The sequence below is a fragment of the Phaethon aethereus genome (genome assembly GCF_964289735.1).
Source record: "Phaethon aethereus genome assembly, chromosome: 2".
Taxonomy (NCBI): Eukaryota; Metazoa; Chordata; class Aves; order Phaethontiformes; family Phaethontidae; genus Phaethon; species Phaethon aethereus.
The window spans coordinates 85,214,468-85,235,556 of record NC_138582.1 but is presented as its reverse complement, the minus strand read 5'-3'; positions in this window follow the sequence as shown (position 1 = coordinate 85,235,556).

The window sequence follows — 21,089 nt, the reverse complement described above, 5'->3', positions numbered from 1 at the left end:
AGGACAAATTAACATAGAAACAAGGCAATAAAGAATTCCATGGACTATGAGCAACTACTGCACCAGAGTAGACACGATGTCATATGATCTTCTTCGTAACCTTAATCAAATGCCATCTTAAATATTGTCAGGACTTCCCTGCACAATACACATTCACGCAACCTGGTGCCAGTAGCAGGCCCTGTAAATACCTTAGAAACAATCTCTTGTCAACTTCTTTAATCACTAGATTATAGGCATTTGTCTTCATAAAGTATTGCATTGATCGTTAATAGTTCCCCCCCCCCTTAGTTACTCCAATTTTCTGAGGATTCCTTTTCTACAGACCTATCACCCCTTCTCAGCACTGCTTTTGGCTGACCATGCCACACTTTGTTTTTCTTATGAGAGGTGCTCCTCCAATCTCCCAGTTACCATTCACAGCCACCCTTGCACTTGTTACAGCTCACACAGCCACACCACACACAAGAATGTTTAATGACTTACGTAGTGTCGACAACACCACCTCTATTTCGTACGTTACTTGTTTCTTTTACCCTTCCTGAGGCTGCATCACGTGTTTATTTTGGGTTCACCTATCACGCTCAGGTCAGTCTTTTTAAATTCCAGGGTGTAAGCTCCAAATAAACAGCAGAAATTCAAGAATAAGTTTTTAAGTTCATTTCCTTGCCTTTTGTACTGTTAAGCACCACTGAACTTCTGTTATAGTGCTGTAGTTCACCTGGGACACATTATACACCAACAAATGCCGTAACTACACACCTGCTTTTTCCTGCAAAGAAAATGATGTAAAGTAAATCCCAGGAAGGATCCTTTAAAATCTGTAAGCATCTTCACACCTACATACTTCTTCCTTCAAGAAAAGTTTTGGTGACCCGAGAGTGAATCCAATTCATATTTATCAGGTTTTCTATTAATTATTTTCCATCCTTTATGACACCTCATGAAGTGTTATTCACATCAGTTGATTAGTACTTGCTTTACTTCCCACCCTCCCTCCCACCCCCGATTGGGGTGGCATGACCCACAGTAAATAAACCTATATTAAAGTTGGAACTTGTTTTCCATTTACCTTCAAAACTTTCCCAAATTTAAGGTCATTGTATCCCCATAACAAGAATAACATCCCATTATAACAATAAAGCCTATCAGTGTTAAGTTCCACTGCAAAGTCAAAAAAAAAAAAAAAAAACAAAACCACCAGATAATTATAGACATTCTAGAAAATCACAATGTGGATCCTATTTCTACAGCAGTGAGTGTTTAATCACAATTCTGAGAATATTTCATCTGGAAATATTGCTGTCTCAGGCTCATAAATAGATTGTCTCCTGAGATTTCCTCCACTGCTCTGTTGAAAACATTCTGAATTTGAGTATCAATCTCTCACGATTTTAAATAAGTAAGCACTTGATTAAAACTAGAGGGTATAAAAAACCTGTCACACATGAAGCGTATCACTCACTATTTAAAATCAAAATGAACAGAAATTACTTATAAGACAGATGGTTATTTACACAGCTAAATTGGCTTGGCAGTGCTAGCTAGCACCTACCTGCAAAGAGTTCTGTTTTTCTTCTTGTTTCTGCTTTATGGCAACCATGGTGTGCCAATTTCTCCATTGCTTTCCTAGAGAACTCAGTACCACCCCAAGACCTGGCTTGCTGCAGTCCTTATGAGGTAAGGAAGGGAAGAACTGGTAACATCTGGTGCTGTTTCCTGCTGACAACAAGCCCCTGCAGGTGTGCACGAAATGGCTACAGCTGATGAAGCTATTGCTAAACCACTGTTCTCCACAAGGATAAAAAGAAATATCCCCTGCTCTCCAACTGTGGGATCTCTCGGAGTTTGGAAAGGTTGAACCACTTCTGTATTACACATACTGTAGTTTAGCAAAACAAATAAGTAATAAAATAGTACAGAGGCAAGTTAATATCACAGGGATTATTAAATGCTTCTGCACGTGTGAAAACTGGGGAGATAGAAGAATTGAAGTTTTAGGGCTTTAGTGTTGGGGTTTTTTTCTTCTCCTCCACCCCCCCAAGCAATTTGCAAATCCTTAGCAGAATATTCCAATCTAAGCAGTTTAAGGTTTACACATGAAGAAGAATATCAGGTGGCAGATGACCTCTAAATGCTTGTTACTAATAAGTTTAATAGCACACTCTCAGTTACACCATGTTTTAAGTCTCAGTCAAGACTTTAAATTAAGAACAGACAAATGAAATGATCTATACTTTAAAGTAACATCCCCACTGATACTATCAGACTTTTTTTTTGCTGATTATCCTTGATGAAATACATGCAACAGTTTTGGGGTATGTGAATGAGCCAGACTCGAAAAAGTTAGAGAGCATATGTCATTCAGAAAAAAGTCATTGTCAGATAAGACTATTGATGTAATCCTGAAAGCATCCATCAGATATACTTTTTATAGTCACTTCTTTTTGGTTATTGCTCAGTCCAGAAGTGAAAGTGCCAGGCAAGGCAGGCAATCACGTCTGATTAATTTTAAAGCCCTCAGAGAGCTAAAGGTCTTACTGTATTAAGGAAACAAGGAGACAGAAGATACCCCTTCACCTTTTGGACCTTAGAAGTACAGCTCTGCAGTTTTGTAAAGACTTTCAGAGTCCTGCTAAGCACTGTCAGTTAGGAATATGTTTTGCAGGACATCAGAGTCCACATATGTGGAAAGGTGAGCGTGTTGCTATTCTTCCCCTTAGTCATGCAGCTATTGTAATTAAAGCATCATTAAAGAAAAAGAGAGTCATCTTCTTCATTCCCCACCCCCCACCTCAAATGTTGAACACAAAGTTAAGGACTAGTTATCAGTGAAACCATGCTCTGCTAATCATAATAAACCCCTTTATATTCTAGTTTTCCATTGATTTTACCATAATTTGTTTTCCAGAGCAGAAAATAATTTTTTAAAAAGGTCAGAAATTTGTGTTTGTTCACTTGTTTATAAGAGCCCATTCATAATGGCTATTCTAGACCTGAGGGAATGTCTGTTGGAAAGTTTCTTTAAGATGTAAATGCAGCATAAAAAGATGTAAGTGATGTTTCCTGACACTCCAATATATGTTGTCTTTTCAATTACATGCAGCTTGAGAGCCTTGCAGCTCAGCCATCAGGCACCCAAGAAAACCATAGTTCATATAAAGTTCATGCTCTCTAAGCCCTCAAAATCCTCAAACTACAAGGATAAGTAAAACAAAGCCAGCTCCGATATGCACATGCCTTACTAAATAACCACATGATATTGTCAACCTACCCTTGTCCTCTTGTTTTCATTTATGACCCCCTACTTGCCATGGATTGTTCAGTTTTGATGTCTAATTTCTTTATGGGAGAAGAAATGTTCCTTAGCTTGCCAGCTCTGGTGCCCCGTTTCCTTTGTAAGTGTGCAAACAGAATTAAAAAGAAAAAAAGAGAAAAAAAACGCTATTGTTTGATTGTGACCTGGAAATAAGCTTCTACAATGTCATTAAATTAAATGTGTGGAAGCTTTTCAGCTGTTTTTACAAAAGGAAAAAGTTTATGTTAGTTTATATATGCTAATTAGCAAAGAACAATATCCAGTAAAACCAGATGGTTTACAGCTTGTTTTATATGTCAAGAAAGCATTTTCATCCTGTGTGAACTTTACCACAAGCTATATATGTGTAAAATATCAAGTTACATTTCTAGCCCAGGAATTTTACCTCCTGCAGCACATTAGCTAACAGAGGTAGATACATGTTTTTTCTTCAAAAAACTGCTGTAATCATTGACACAAGCAAGATAGTTCATAGTAAAAGTGAAAAATATATCCATGCTACTTGTAATTTAAGAATTTTAGTATTTCAGAAACAACTGAAATTAAGACAGGACGAATATCAAAATCCTGTTTTGTCAAGAACTTTGATATTTCAAAACTCCTAATTCCAAAGAAACCTAAAGATTTATCACGTGGCATATCCTGGTTCACAGGAACAGTACTTGGCAAAGGTCCTAGAAACCCAAACCAGTCCAGCAGACTGTCTGCAAGGCAGAAAGGTGGACAAATTGTCAGGAAACCTGTCTGGCATTATGTAGTGCTTAATGGCAGTTTTGTTAAATTTTCACAGATATTATCAGCACGATTTCAAATGAGAGTCAACACATAAATGCAGTCTGAATACAACAATACATAGGAACATCAGTAACAGAGCAATAATATTTCTTTCTTAAGTCTGGTCTAAAGACAACAGTGATGAAAAGAAATCTATTGTGAATCTCTGCCAGGTTACCCACACACACACTCCCAGAAAACACCATTTTGTTAACACATCAGTAGGACTATACTTATCTCAGTAAAATTAATGAATTTACTTAAACAACCATGACATCTCAGTGACCTCCCTATATCAAACTCCTCTTTTAGCAATACTACCAGACTTCCTTTTCCAGGAAGTCTGAACTCCAGAGAGAGTTCAGTCACACCATTACAGCATGGCCATGTAGTATTTAAGACTCTTAAACAATCATTTAGTAATTTAAAAGAAGTTACAGATATTTTTAAGTGAATAATGTTCCTCTGCTCAAAAAATAAATTACAACTTCTGACAAAAAAATGATTGGCTTGGTCTTCATGTATTCTGTTTTTAATCTCTGGTGTCAGTACTTACCGCATCTCTAGACAGACAAAATTCCTGTTACATACTATATAGCCTTTTTCAGCCAGTTGCTACTTCACAGTGAAGTCTGTGCTGGGTTTGGCTGGGATAGAGTTAATTTTCTTCATAGTAGCTAGTATGGGGCTACGTTTTGGATTTGTGCTGGAAACAGTGTTGATAACGCAGGGACATTTCTGTTACTGCTGAGCAGCGCTTACACAGAGCCAGGGCCTTTTCTAGTTTTCACCCCACCCCACCAGCGAGCAGGCTGGGGGTGCACAAGTAGCTGGGGTGGGGATACAGCCAGGACAGCTGAGCCCAGCTGACCAAAGGGATATTCCATACCATATGACGTCATGCTCAGCCTATAAAGTTGGGGCGAAGAAGAAGGGCGGGGGGGACATTCACAGTTACGGTATTTGTCTTCCTAACTAATCATCACGCATGCTGGAGCCCTGCTTCCCTGGAGATGGCTGAACACCTGCCTGCCCATGGGGAGCGGTGAATGGATTCCTTGTTTTGCTTTGCTTGTGCGTGCGACTTTTGCTTTGCCTGTTAAACTGTCTTTATCTCAACCCATGAGTTCCCTCACTTTTACCCTCCCCATTCTCTCCCCCATCCCACCAGGGGGGAGTGAGTGAGCAGCTGTGTGGTGCCAACTGGGGTGAAACCACAAGTCTTGTTCCAAACCTCAGACCAGACCCTGCATAAGAGTTCAGGGTTTTTTTGCTACCAAGAAATCTAGCAGCTATCACGAGATAAATATGCTCAGAGAAGGGATTTTAGAAGTGGTGACACACATCACTAACCTATGTATTCAGTGTTTCTTGGAACTGTACGATGGACCCTAATATCATTTATTATAAAGTGCCTCTGATAACAGAAAGCTTTAAAAAAAAAAAAAGAAAAGAAAGAAAAAAAAAAGAAAAAGAAAAAAGAAAAAAAGAAAAAAGAAAAAAGAAAAAAAGAAAAAAAGAAAAAAGAAAAAAGAAAAAAGAAAAAAGAAAAAAGAAAAAAGAAAAAAGAGGAAAAAAAAGGAAAAAAAGAAAAAAGAAAAAAGAAAAAAGAAAAAAGAGAAAAAAAAAGGAAAAAAAAGAAAAAAAAAGTCTTTCAACAGTGCTGTATAGATATCAGATGTCCTACCAAACGTCAATTAGTGGAGCCAAAGTATTATTCCCAGACAGTTTCTCTCTCAAATGCAACCTTTCCCAAATCACATCTTACTTCAGCAAGAGTCTAAACTTCTAAGAAAACATATGTAGAGCAGCTCAGTGTAACAGACTGCTTGGTTAACCATAGCACATGCTTGTCTGACTAGGTAGGTTTGGCAAGTACTTCCTAACCTTTAAGGGTCATTATTTGGGCTGCTCAACTACACCATATCCCAGTATCTGATTCCTACTGAACAAACTTATCTTTAGAATGAATAATAAACATTCATGTATTTTAAAATGCCTTGATTTTTTTAAAATATTTGTCTATTCTAATTTAATTTGACAATGTAGCTTATATCCAGAGATTCATTCACTCGTAAATATCAGTTTTATTTAGTTAACTAAAGGTTTTATTTTCAACAAAACAGATGGATACATCTAAATTGTTATCTCATACAGCTCTGGAGTGTGGGGGGTGAACGCACGGTAAAACCAAAGCAGATTTTTTGCAGGAATGTTTACGATTTCATTCTAGAGATTACCTAAAACTAGGAAGTTTAAGTTATCAACACATACCTTCAAAACTATGTATCACTATTGCTATAACACACCCCACTTTTGCTGTTTTAGGGCTGGAATGAAAACAAAAAAGCTGTCTTTATTTAGGTCTTACAAGCTTTTGCCATCACGTGTCTTTTCGTGCCATAACTTAATCTCCTTCTTTGATTGCAGCCAACAAGCAACCTCCTATGCAAATGAAGTTAGAAGCATAATAATGTCAGAGACTGAAAGGAATTAAAGAGGTATTGTGGAAAGAAATAGTATTCAAACATAACACAAAGTAATTGATTCTTTCCATGAAGATTAATGAACAGTAATCTATATCATAGACAGGGCATACACAGAGTAAAGAAAATTCATTTTAAGATTCAGAAAAAATGCATAATTTTCCTAAAAGTTCATGTAGTTAGTTAATAACTGCCTGCATACCCAATCTCATGCTATAATTACTTCTAGCTAAATTCATTCCACCATAATTGCCTTGACAGTCAATTTCATAATTTCTTATTTCAAAATTGAAATGGAACATACTTGGCTGACCAACAGTCATTATCAAAAATTATACCATTGTTTAAAGTGTTAAGCGAACCAGAAGTCATGAATTAACAAAAGGCTTTTACTCTCCTAAAAATTACAATTTCAGTACTAGCTGAACACCAAATTCATCATGTGAAAAATAACATTAAAAAATTATTTATATAGTTTCAAATTTCCTGAGAAAAGTTTCTGAATTTGATGTGTCAAAAGGAGCAGTCACAACCCTAAGTTACAAAATCTATCCTTATGCACTTTTCAGAATCAGGACATTTAGAAATATTGAAGAAAAAACATTTTTTGTCAACAACTAGAGATAGAAAATGCTTGTTGGAGTTTGGTATTACAAAGTTCTGAAACTAAGCATTTCCTACTAGGAAGTATTTTCAAGTCATTACATTTATAGACAGGATCTTATAGATTTGGACTATAAGTTGTCTAGGGCACCATTAAAGTCGCCACAGTCAGAGCACCCGCTCCCTGACTGATTTCTGCTATAACAACTGCAGAAGGCAAAGGGTCCTCTAACATGTGAGAATGAAATTCAGGCACTTTTAGTCAGCAGACAGACAACCAAAGGCCACAATATTCAAAGTCTCCTTTTAATGGCAACATGTCAGGGCTTTTCAGAGGAAAAGTATGTATGCCTTTTCTTTTTTTTTTTTTAAAAGAAATCTCCAGAAAGCCAAGAATTCTATACCAATTGTCCTCTTCAGTATTATACCTGGTGCAAGATCACTAAGCTCTGTTAGTGAGATGCTAGCAAGTATGTATAGTGATCTCTTTTTGGCAGTGGAGAAAGATCACCTTTTATTGCTATATTTTTTTTAAACGAGCAGCCTTTCCTTTTTTCATTAGGAATATTCAGGTTAATAGTGTTAGGTGTGCTGCTAGTAGCAAGTTGTTCCAATTGAGCAACTTAATCGTCCCACATCACAATACTCAAACTGCAGTTTGAAACTGCCACTGCTGCTCCTGCGGAGCAATCTTGCCTATGGTGGAAGTGTCTCTTCTGCTGGTTCTCTGGCTACTAGACACTTGGTTAATGGACTTGACTAAAGAGACATGTAAAATCCACAAGTCCATGTATCTCTGAATGGGTCAGCACCTCTTCAGGAAATAAAAATAGGTTCTGATTCAGCATCCCCCTTCCCGCTTCTTTCCAAATTGATGCTTTCCTGTAATAGGTAGAAAGTTGACCATCGCAATTCGCTGACAAAAGAAAATAAAGGAACAGATTCAGTCAGCTATTTGGCTTATTTGGTTGGTAGGAAATCGTAACATAGATAGTGGAAGTCTAATCCAGTTGCACAATCTTGTGGATAGTCACTGGGTTTATTTCTCTAAACAATAGATGTTTATTTCAGCACAGAAAAGGAGGGGAGCGTAAGCTTGTGTTAGCATTAAGTAATGACCTTAACCGTTATAGCATCCTACTGCACAACACTGAGATTCAGAGATATAACTGATCTAACCTAAGTATTCATTCAAGAAGTATTCACTTTTGTCTTAGGCATATTAAAAATATTACAGCTCTCCAATTTCAAAATTTTTTTTTCAAAATCATTGTTTGATACTACAGTTGCTTTGCTGTAGTATCACAGCATGCAATATCACAATGGTTCTTTTACCATTCTCACATTGGGCAAGCATTTTGACAAGTTCCTCAAATTGTAATATATTAGTGTACAGAGAGACCTAGAGAGTAAAGCTATTCATTTGATTCTTTACACAACTAAAAAAGGAGTGCTATAAATTAGTAATGATGGATCTTTTTCACATAGGTCAGGATATAGAATAAGAAACAGTTAAGTAATTTTTTCAATATATTGACTTGCCCCTCTGGACAGTCACCATAACCTACCAGAATGAAGTCAGAGTTTGAACTTACTGTGTTCTTGCCGTTTAGGCTATACATGTGATTCGAATTCCAGACGCTTTAATAAGAGCAAAATTTTTGTTATAAAGCTTTGAAATGAGAATGTACCAATTACTACAGAATGGAGGAATAAATATTATTTGGATTAAGAACAGCACCTGAATCATCTACAGAATTATATCTGAGTCAAGATGAGAGAGTTTCTCACAAAAATCTTGTTAATTGCTCTTTTCCTTCAGACCCATTACTCAGTACAAAAACACCCATGTACCATTCCAGACAATTTCCAAACCACCCAAGCATCAATACATAACACAGGCATGTAAAGGGACTATAAACTTGGATATAGATTAGTCAAAAAACTAAGAAGCTATGTCTACTAGCTCAGTTCTCTTCACAGTCTGTGGACATGCATAGAATAATTTAGGTTGGAAAAGACCTCCAAGATCTGCAAGTCCAACGGACAGTCTAGGACTACCAAATCCACCACTAAACCACGTCACTAAGCACCACATCTACAGGTCTTTTAAAGACCTTCAGGGTTGGTGACACAGTCACTTCTCTGGGCAGCCTGTTCCAATGCTTGACAACCCTTTCAGTAAAGAATTTTTTTTTTTTTAGATGTGTGCAAGTGCACACACCTGAAGTCACCACTGCCAGCCACAGCCCATGCCATCAGTAAGTAAAATCAGAAAAGTAAGGAATAGTTCCTTTAAATTAAACAAGTGTTGGTAATGAAAGTCGCTGTGATAGCATGAACACTAACATCCAAGTTTTAAATATAGTGTAAGTATTCTAAAATCCATAATCTGTCAAATGTACTTCCTTCCAAGCCCACTTCTACTGATGTGTTGAAATGAATTACACAGACAACTTGTGTGTGGCTTTTGCCTCTAAATTATTCAGCTGTTACAGTAAACAATCAGTGTTGAACCCCTTCATCGTAAGGGGAATATATTTTTCTGCTCCTTATCATCATCATCCCTGGAAGGAGATAATGAGGTGAACTATGTGGCCCATGTTGTTATTAAGAAGATATTTAAGTCCCAGACATGATACTTACATCTAATAACACCCTGGACAAGTACTCTGCAGCCCCTAAGATAGTTAGAAGAATTCATTTATTTTGTGAGGATGGTTTCTGTGCAGAATATTTCTACAGCATTAAACACAAAAGTTAAGACTTTTTAAATACTTGACCTTACCAGGTTAGCCCTCCCACTTGTGAAATCAGACCAAACTCTGGTGGGAGCTACTTTATGATGGGAAAGAAAGAGCTGCCTCCATTGCAGAAATACCTTCAGTACTGCATAAGACAGCAAGAAGCAGCTGGGACCTTGATTCTTCTGCCCTAAAGTGTACCAGGTACCAAGTTCAAAGATGCTCTTCTAGTGGGGCACTGCAGCTCCATGCTGCCCTTCTTAGAAAGGGATTGCAAAATGAGGCAGCCTGTGAGACTGAACAGATTCTCTTGACAAACTTTGTTTCACGGAATGGGTGCATGAAGAACCTACCATGGGTGACAACTCGTCAGCCGGTCTGCAGGCACAGTCTTAAGCATATCTTGCAAATGTAGGAGTTTCCCCCTCCCCATTATCTTACATTTATTGGGGTGGGGCTATAGCATGAACTAAGCTCATGCACACAGATAACTCCTTCAAAGAAGCTATCATAAAAGTGCATTCTTAAATTTATTCTAACTTTTTGCAGGCACTAACAGTCCAAGTCTCATTAATGTCATGCATCTTTTGTCAGAAATGTCAAACTGTCACAAACATTCCCCAGTAAACTCCTACTACCACTGCTAAGTAGGTGTAAATTGAGGCTCATGTAGCAGCAAGAACTGCTGCATAAGTATTTCTATTAGTGAAAGCACTGCATGCAAGCCACTGTAAATTATTATTGCAGAAAGCCTTGCTACAGATATTTTTTTGTCCACTAGCACAGCTGCCAACAGTGCCATATCACCCTTCTTTCCTGGTAGCTGCATATTATTTTAAAACACACAAAGCTGCGGATGTGGTTGTAAAAAGAACAGGGAGAAAGGCTATGTTTTGTACTCTTTACACCAAATTTGGTATTCCAGTACAGATGGACATGTGGTAGACAAAAGCAATTGTGAAGTGACAATTTTTGTACAGAGTAGGCCTTCAATGTATCAGGCTCACTAATTCAGTTATTTTGAAGCTTAGCAATATTATCACGTGAAGGTGGAAAAGGAAAAGGTCAGGAAACCAATCACAAATACTGAGTGCATGCTGAACTTTCTGAATAATTCTTATATCTGAAAATTTCTATTAAGAATTAATACATATGCAAAATGCATGTAAAATAATTAACAACTAAAAAAAAAAAATCCTTGACTGGTACAGTCAAATACCTGCAGAATAGAAACCTACAAATACACATTTTGCCATTCAAAAAGAATGGAATACTGAGGCACAGAGTAAGTTCCATGTTTCCTGCCTTTTGTTTTGTGTAGCCAGAATATTTGATGTGGTTTTGGGTTTTTTTTGTTTGTTTCTCTTTTAAAGTTCTGCTTTAACATTTGAGATAGTCTGCTCCAAGAAAGGAAGAAAAGAACTAATGTTAGAAGACAGAAGTAGACTAGCTGGAATATTACCAGATCTATCCATCAATCCACCCCAAGTCCTTATGAAACTGTATGTCACCCAGTATTTTTGTTTGTAAAGTATTTTGTTTGAGAATCCCACCATAAAGTTACTTACTGTAAATGTAAGTAACATTAGCCACATTGCAAATAATTTAAGTAGATCCCTTATTTCTTCTTGGGGTGAAATCTCTACAAAAGGAATTTAAGAAAGGATTCCCCACACGTTCCAATCTTCCTCTCCCCCTATTAATTCTTTGTCTTCACATGTAGCTATAAGAAATGCATAAAACAAGGAAAAGATACAGGAATATGTAAAATAAGTGAAGGTAACAGATACATGAACCACTCAGGTTCTTTTATAGTCCTTTATCACTGTGCTGAACTTGCATTTGTAGAAACTCCAGCTTCATAGAAATAGTACCTCTTCTGTCAAAAGATTTGTGGTAGATACAGCTGAAAAAAAAGACTCAGTTTTCAGAGAGCAATGAGAAACAGCCACAAAAGGAAGAGCTACAACACCAATTTTAATTCTGCCATTAACAAGAAGTCATACTCTCTGGGTACATTATATCTGAAGGCAGATACGGAAGCCAGCAGGTCAGCTCCCAGGGACAGCACAGCACATCTCTGCAACCCTGACTCATTGGGTTAGGGATCTGCAAGCATAGCTAAACAAAATTACACATCAGAAACTTAACTGAGAGGGTGGTCAGACAGCCTTCTATAGCAGTGGAGAGGACTGAAGCTACAGGAGGTTCCAAGAGCCACTGCCTTTTCTCATTTAGGTACAGGGGAGGCTCAGCTTCAGAAGACTACACGGCAGAGCTCTGATCACCCAGAAACCCCTCTAAGAAAGCTGGCCAAGCTTAGGTCTCTGGGCTGCCCCCTGATTTAACAACTGATGTGCTTTTATAGCTGTGATTTTGCAACTTTAATGGCTTTTTGTCTCTTCTCATGGGGTAACACTACTCCCTCAAACTTACACTGGCTGTCATACTTCCCATTCCTTAGATCACCTGGCCATGCATCTGCTGCTACACACATATCAGCCAAACAGCCACTGCTCAGGCTTCTCCATCCCCATCTGGCTCCTCTTACAGCCAACAGATGACCACTAATTACTTCTTAGACCAAAGCTAGTTACAGTGCTTGATGGACAAGATGACCTAACAGAAATTACTATGTTTACCTAGAGACTTTGCCTTGCTTCGTAAACAAACCTACTGGAGAACCATAGAGGTCAAAGTCTCTGTAGAACCTCTTCCAATTACATAACACCTTCTGGGCATGCATGACCAATTTGTATTTACGCAGTACATATAGAATGAAGAACCAAAAAAACCCACTCAGAGACACAAACACATGGTATTTCTCTCTGAGGAGTCACTCTCCTCTCTATACATTACACTGCATTAAAGTCACAAACCAAGACATTGACATTTTTCTGAATCAAAACCAGGTTGAATTACCTCAGAAATTAATAAATACATATTGCATAATACAAGCCTTCCTAGAACAGGCTCGGTTCCTTTGTTACAAGTGCTGGAAACGTGAATAAGGTAAAGGAAGAAGACAGCTACACAAAAGAAAAGAGTTCATGGGCAAAATGCTTTTAATGCTGCCTCAGAGGGATGGTGACAGGGTTTGTCTCATAAGTCTAAATCAAACTTTTCACAAGTGGTCAGCAAAGGGCATGTTTCCAATGTCCTACCACTGAGACTCTGAGTTTCAATTTGCTGAAATGCTAAATACTCACCCCTGTATCTGAGGTTAGTGGGAGATAGCCTTTAAAAGCAAGGAGTGGGAGAAAATGCAAAGTGCTCTAGAAATGGATAAATTCATGGTCTGGAAGCACCCTGAAGGCATATACAAAGAGGCAAGGCAACAGCTTGCAGCATGTCAATAACTTTATCTAAAGTGTCCATGAACCCACTTTTTCTGTGCAGCAGACATAAGCAGCTTATTTTCCAGTAAAAGAAAAATAAATTAGCTTAACATCTGCCTGATAAGCACATTTATACAGTTACTGTGCAAGGAAAAAAAAAAAATCACACTCAAGCTAAATCTAATATAATTAGTTCAGGGCCTATGCAGTACAACAGTGATTAGCACAGAAAAGTACATGCAAAATTGAGTCTCACATATCTCCATGTTCAAATACTGTGATTGAAATAAGGCCTGAGCTAGACAGTAAACAAAACATGCCTGTTTATTTGCTGAATATGCTTTCCTGCGCCCTGAGCGAAATGGCAAAGTTATAGCAACAGACACAGCTAGAAGTCTCAGAAGAGATTTGCAAATTAGGATTCTGCAGACAACCTTAATTCTAGAATTCCTTAATGCTTAACTTAGACCTTATACTTTTTTCAAAGTAGTTTTATGTCAGAAGATTTCCAGCCTTTGTGGTAAATAAACTAAAGGAGGAAAGATTCACCACATTTTCATACCAAGTGCCAGAGACCAATAAAAACAGGACCACTGGAAGAGACAGGATGAACCAGGAGCTGAGGGTGGCCTTCTGCAGGTAGGGCTCTCACTGATAGGGCACCATCCCACACCACCCACACCGGATCACAGGAACAGGGTCTATCCACACTCCTAGACATGACAAAGTAACAAGCCAGCCAGTCCCAGGGTCCATGCAATAGAGTCCAGACAGGAATAGGAAGAGACAGGGCCAAAGACAGGACTAGAGAGAAGCCACCTACCCTGCTGGTCTAAGGTTCACCAAGAAATCAGAACTGGAGACCAGGCTGTAACACACATCCAAGGTGCACTCAAGAGATAACACTATCCTTAATACAGGTCCCAGGCCCACATAGGAGGCAAAACTGCCGTACTATATGGGTTTGAAGTCTATCCAGAAAACCCAGTCAGTGAGGCAGGCCTGAATCCAAATAAACCTCAGACAAGGTCTGGTGACATGGGCCTCAGTTCAAACAGACCCATGGGCAGGATGGGGGGCGGGTAAGGTCATTAGGGCAACTAAGGCTAATTACTGCCTGGCACCACACCCAACAGGGATCATAAGCTTGGTAAGAGTCTTCTAAACCAGCTCTTTTGCCAACAAAGAGTTAATTGACTCATAAATTGACAAGCTTTTCTCCGGCGTTAAATGTGCAGCTCTAGCTACAGCCAGAGCAGCTTCTACATAGCCATATGAAAATTGCATTAGTAAGAGATTAATAACATGGACAAATTGGGCTGGATTTTTATCAAAATGGTAAGAGGCACATCCTTGATCCCAGGCTCCTGCTGAGTCCTTTGCCTACCTTTTAACATCTGACTTGGGAAAACACAGCAAAAGCTGTGGCTGCTCTATAACTATGTGCCTGCGGGCTGGCAGTTAACAGAGTTAATAGTCAGTTCCTCTGCTCCCCCTTAGGTGAGACAGTAACTTCATTTTTCTCCCCTACATCGCCGATGATTTTTACAAAATCTGTGATTATCTGATATCCTTGAAACCTATGAAATTGGTACTTGGAGACAAAAGTAGTAGGGACTAATATGACAGCATGATTGAACAGGTCTTGTCTCCTTACAAACGAAGTAAAAATACATCAGCCATGAAACAGGCAGCCAAAAGAAAATTTCAGCCTAAAAAATTCAGCCTGTCAATGGCCTAAGGAATTAGAATTTATGCTATTAAGGAAAATATTATGCAACATCTCCTCTCCCCTATCTTACCATATTACACTAGTATTTCCTTAAAATAATTGAGATCAAATAATTACATAAGAAAGTTGCCACAACTATGGATAAAATATTAGATCAGTACACTATAATTAGATAAATACACTGTAATTAGATAAATTACACTACAAACTGTAACCCAGTAATACTACATAAAAAAAATATCAACAACTATTAAAATAAAAGTGTGTGATGAAAAGTAGTCCTTATGTTGGGACTCTCTTTTACACTAAGTGGATATGTAGTGGGTTGACCCTGACTGGATGCCAAAGCCGCTCTATCGCTCCCCTCTTCAGCTGGACACGGCAGAAAAAACATAACAAAATGCTTGTGGGTCGAAATAAAGACAGGGAGAGATCATTCAGCAATTACTGTCGTGGGCAAAACAGACTCTACTTGGGGAAATTAGCTTAATTTATTACCAATCAAATCAGCTTTGGATATTAAGAAATAAAACCAAGTCTTAAAACACCTTTCCCCCACCTCTCCCTTCTTCCCAGGCTGAACTTCACTCCTCATTTTCTCTCCCTCCTCCCCCTGAGCAGCGCAGGGGGACAGGGAATGGGGGTTGTGGTCAGTTCATCACACGCTGTCTCTGCCGCTCCTTCCTCCTCAGGGGGAGGCTCCTCACACTCTGCCCCTGCTCTAGCGTGGGCTGCCTCCCACAGGAGACAGTCCCCATGAACTTCTCCAACATGAGTCCTTCCCACAGACTGCAGATCTTCACAGAATCACATAATCATTAAGGTTGGAAAAGACCTCTAAGATCATCAAGTCCAACCACTAACGCAACACCACCATGCCCACTAAATTATGTCCAAAGTGCCACATCCACACATTTTTTGAATACTTCAGTGATGGTGACTCCACCACTTCCCCGGGCAGCCTGTTCCAATGTTTGACCACACTCTCAGTAAAGAAGTCTTTCCTAATATCCAATCTAAACCTCCCCTGGCACAACTTGAGGCTATTTCCTCTTGTCCTATCACTAGTTACTTGGGAGAAGAGACCAACACCCACCACACCACAACCCCCTTTCAGGTAGTTGTAGAGAGTGATGAGGTCTCCCCTCAAGCCTCCTCTTCTCCAGGCTAAACAACCCCAGTTCCCTCAGCTGCTCTTCATAAGACTTGTGCTCCAGACCCCTCACCAACTTTGTTGCACTTCTCTGGACACGCTCCAGCACCTCAATGTCCTTCTTGTAGTGAGGGGCCCAAAACTGAAGACAGTATTCAAGGTGCGGCCTCACCAGTGCCGAGTACAGGGGCACAATCACTTCTGACGTCCTGCTGACCACACTATTTCTGATACAGGTCAGGATGCTGTTGGCCTTTCCTGTGTCCCTTCCATGGGGTCACAAGTCCTGCCAGCAAACCTGCTCCAGTGTGGGCTTCCCACGGGGTCACAGCCTCCTTTGAGCATCTCCCTGCTCCGGTGTGGGGTCCTCCCTGGGCTGCAGGTGGAGATCTGCTGTACATGTGTACATGGGCTGCAAGTGGACAGCCTGCCTCACCATGGTCTTCACCATGGTCTACAGGGGAATCCCTGCTCCAGTGCCTGGAGCACCTCCTGCCCCTCCTTCGCTGACCTTGGTGTCTGCAGGGCTGTTTCTCTCATATATTCTCACTCCTCTCTCCAGCTGCAATTGCTGTTTGTGCAGTTTTTTCCCCCTTCTTACATATGTTACCCCAGAGGTGCTACCACCGTCGCTGATGGGCTCGGCCTTGGCCAGTGGTGGGTCTATCTTGGAGCCAGCTGGCACTGGCTCTGTTGGACATAAGGGAAGCTTCTGGCATCTTCTCACAGGAGCCACCCCTGTATCCCCTCCATTATCAACCCTGCCATGCAAACCCAATACAGGATAACAGATGTAGTACCAAATATAATTATGAGTGATTCCAAATAAAGAAGTATCAAAGAGAAAATATTTGGGTTTTGTGTCCTAGATTGTGTTTCCATTTTGAAGTCTCCTTGATCTTTAATATGACTGCTGTACTTTTTAGATTTTTTTCATTTTTCAGATTTCCATCCACAATGAGTATCTTTATTCATCTACGACAAAGAAACAGTGCAAAGGACCTCTTTAACTTATGCTGTGTGAAGAAGTAAATGCACAAGCTTCATATAGTATTAAAATATTGTTACATAATAGTGATGTCAAAATTTGAGTCTCTAAAGACCTTACAGTATTTTCTGCTTGTTGAATATTGTACGCCTGCCCACAAACAGGCAGTACTACATTACTTACGAAAAATAGCAAAGCTTGTTAAAGCAGTCTTGGAAATGTGATTTACACTAGAACAAGCTGTAGAAAAGTATTTATTGCTTCTCTGCACTCTACTACTTATTTTACATATACTACTCTTGCTATTTTAATCTTTGCAAAATTCCCCTCGGATCTTATTCTGAAAAGACCGTATTGACAGAAAACATAGTGAGGAATTCTCACAGCATTCACTAAAATACATTAAAGTGTTCTCACAAAATATCTGCCAAAAGCATGTGGCTTCTCAAATACGTCGATGCCTTAATTCATTAAATGAAAGAAAAATGTGAGTTATGTTTGAGCGCCAATATAACCAGCCAGTTAACTGAATACTGCAAACTGTTGAATCATCTCAGCTCTCAGTAAAATCAAAGTGTGCTCAGTACTTCCAAGTTGACATCTGACCTCCTTCAGAATAGAACCATCATTTCACAGAATCACAAAACCACAGAATGGTTGAGGTTGGAAGGGTGACCACTGCAGGTCACCTCATCCAACCTCCTCTGCTCAGACCCCCCTCAGTCCTACAGTCAAGGGCCATGGCCAGATGGTCTTGAATATCTCCAAGGAAGGAGATTCCACAACCTCTCTGGGAAACCATCGGTGTTTCCTGATGTTCAGACAGTACCTCCTGTGTTTCAGTTTGTGCCCATTGCCTCTTGTCCTGTTACTGTAGCAGCGCTTACACAGAGCCAAGGCCTTTTCTGCTTCTCACGCCACCCCACCAGCGAGGAGGCTGGGGGTGCACAAGAAGCTGGGAGGGGACACAGCTGGGACAGCTGACCCCAACTGACCAAGGGGGTATTCCGAACCATATGATGTCATGCTCAGCATATAAAGCTGGGGTGAAGAAGAAGGCAGTGGGGAACATTCACAGTTATGGCGTTTGCCTTCCCCAGTAACCATCACGCGTGCTGGAGCCCTGCTTCCCTGGACAGGGAACACCTGAACACCTGCCTGCCCATGGGGAGTGGTGAACGAATTCCTTGTTTTGCTTTGCTCATGTGCGCGGCTTTTCCTTTACCTGTTAAACTGTCTTTATCTCAACCCATGAGTTTTTTTCTCACTTTTACTCTTCCTGTTCTCTCCCTCATCCCATGGTGGGGAGTGAGCAAGTAGCTGTGTGGTGCTTAATTGCTGGCTGGGTTTAAAACACAACACCATAGGACTCTTCCAAGCGGAACTTTTAAGAGGCCAAATTCTGCTCTCCTGAAGTCCAGGTTTGTGAGCTGGCTTTTTATTTTCCTGTTATTTTTCCTATTTGAAGTCTTTCTGGTGGAGTTTAACAACCATCAGAATGGAAGGAGGGATCAGAAAGTCAACTGCCTGTGGCTTTCTCATTCTGATTAGCAGGTTTATACACTTCATTTTTTAGTGTATATATAAACATTGAGGTCCATCATATAAGTCTTCCAAAACCTATTCACAGTGCTATGAAACAGATGGACAGGAAAGCTGTTGCAAATATTACTAAGTTGTTATGAACCAGGTGCAGTTTCTCAGTATATACTTACTTAGCATTGAGGTTTAAAAACCCACCCTGATGAATTATTAACATATTTGTCCAGAATACAAGAAGTGTAATATGCCTGTTGAAACCTCCTCCTTACGGCAGTGGTTGCAACTTTAGGAATTTTTTTTTTTTTGATCTAACAGGTAAACCCATACTTTGTGACAACAGGGAGACACAGCCAGCCAGTATAAAAATACAGCAAGTACAATGCAACTTGGTACCTCAGTTGAAGGAAACCAGTGCCTGCTACTACAACTGAGACAAGCTGAAAATCTCAGAGAAATAAATTGAAATTATTGCTTTACTTTAGGGAATTAAATGACAACTTGTGCAGAAATGTCCCCCAACATTTTCTTTTTTATTTACTTATTCATCAACACCCAGAAAGCCAGGTGTGTTGGTAGTTATAAAGGGCTCAAAAAGACTTGTAAAAACATTTAAAATCTGCTCCCCAAATGCATTTATCGCAACTTTGAAGTCTCTTTTCAGAATTCAAGGTATTTCTTGCTCCCATAGGATGAAGAAGGAAATTACCAGCATACCTAAGAAATATATCTCAGAATCTCTCTTATTCTACTGAAACAAAATACTTTACAGTGTTTTGTATCCAGTATGTTTCCACATGGTGGAAATTATGGATTTCTTATCACTTCTAAAGAACAAAGATGATCAAAAATGTTATCATCAAGTAAGAATTGTACGATGCTACTACAACAAACCTAAACAGAGGAAAAATGCTCTATACAATAGCATAAGGCTTCTGCAAGTATCTGGTTTGTACTCAGAATGTTTAGCAGTATCTTGAATTCGTTCAGATGTTTTCAACGTTTTCTTGGGAGATAACCCAAACTTTTGCTTTTAAATCACACATCAACACTTCAGTGTTGTCACTTCAGATAGAGCAGTCCAGCAATGTCTCCAGTTAGACCAAGTTCCATTTAACAAGTTTTAACATTAAATATATGTCTCAAATTATTCCACTAATCATTTTCTGTTTTTCAATGCATATATTGTTCACCACAAGACAAAATCCAGTATCCAGAAATATCTGCTCTCAGGAACTCAGCTGCCACCAGGGACACACTAACTTAATTATCTCTTGCCCAATAATTGCATCTATGAGTTTTCCTAAATATTTTCAAAGAGCATTTCCAGGGCTCCACACCGTTCTAGGGTCACACATTTGTATGTATCTGAAATGTGATTCTTCCCAGATACAAAGTGACAAGATACCATGAAGATCAGGATCAATTGCCCCATATTCCTTATAGAGAACCATTTATATGAAAAATGATTATACAAACAAATTCTAATTTTGAACTGCTGTTCTTAGTTTACAGCAAAAAAAATATAATGGCTGGTTAAGTCTTTATGCACATTTAATTTCCTGCTTGGATTGAAATGTTATTTAAAATTAAAACCAGAAGAGAATTTACTGAAGTTAATGCTTCTTTTCCATTTTGTAAATGCCTTTTTTTAGTATTGATTTGCCCAAAAGTTCTGTATGTCAGAACAGATGAATTTACCCATTTTTAATCACTTTGATCTTCAGGCTTTTTACACAAGACCTGTTAATTTCAGTTTCATTTTTATTACAATTTTTACTGATGATTTCATTAATAATTCCTTACAAGGGAGGGAATGGATATTCCCACATCTGGATCAAGAAATCATCATCCTTCTTTAATCCAAGTGAAGAGGCAAGAACTGGGTTTCTCCTTGACAAAAATCCCTGTCATTTCCCACGAGCTTCTAAAAGTTCTTTGAATCACAAACACACAATCTAGCAAAAACTGCCAGTTCAGTTTTATGATTAATAATAAGTTAGTTAAACAGTGGGAGACAAAAAATGCCACCTTCTGTGGATTTAGTTAATTGCAAAGGCAAATCAGATCTGACAACATGCTAAGAATACCTTGCTGGCTTTCCCGGTGTAAAAGGGCAGTGCAGCAGAGGTGGGCTACCTCAACGATATCCTCCCGCACCTCTTGTTCGGCCAGCTGGCATTCTGAAGCCACTGGTCACAACGAGGCATTCATCTTGCTTCAGAAAGATACTGCGAGGGCATGACTGTTGCAGACCACTGCACCCATGCACACCTGCATGCACACGAAAAACAGGCTTAGTTTGTCTTTTAATGGGAGTATCAAACAATTGAAACACATTCCTATAATAGCATAGAGGTTATTTTAGGGAGGCAATTCTACTTTTTTCGCTTAAAAAGCAGAATTCACAGGG